Source organism: Egretta garzetta, unplaced genomic scaffold (genome assembly GCF_000687185.1).
Source record: "Egretta garzetta isolate BGI_Z169 unplaced genomic scaffold, ASM68718v1 scaffold108, whole genome shotgun sequence".
Taxonomy (NCBI): domain Eukaryota; kingdom Metazoa; phylum Chordata; class Aves; order Pelecaniformes; family Ardeidae; genus Egretta; species Egretta garzetta.
The window spans coordinates 30,410-30,843 of record NW_009260614.1 but is presented as its reverse complement, the minus strand read 5'-3'; positions in this window follow the sequence as shown (position 1 = coordinate 30,843).

Here is a 434-nt window from a genome sequence, read left to right as displayed (position 1 = left end):
GCGTCGGGTCTGAGCCCCCCTCGGGGGTTCACCCCCCCCCTACGGGTCTGGAGCCCCTCTCTGGGATTGATCCCCCCCCTACGGGTCTGAGCCCCTCTCTGGTTATTGATCCCCCCCCTACGGGTCTGAGCCCCTCTCTGGGATTGATCCCCCCCCCCGGGTCTGAGCCCCTCCTACGGGTTTGACCCCTCCTCCCATACGGGTCTGAGCCCCTCTCTGGGTCTGACACCTGCCCCTGTGGGTCTGAGCTCCTCTGTGGGTTTGACCGCGCCTCCCATACGGATTTTAGCCCCTTTTATGGGTTTAACTCCCCGCCCCCCCCGGGTCTGAGCCCCTCTCTGGGCTTGACACACACACACACCCCCCAACAGGTCTGTATCCTCTGTGTCTGAGAGACCCCGTGGGTCTGACCCCCCCTGGCCCCTCAGTGGACT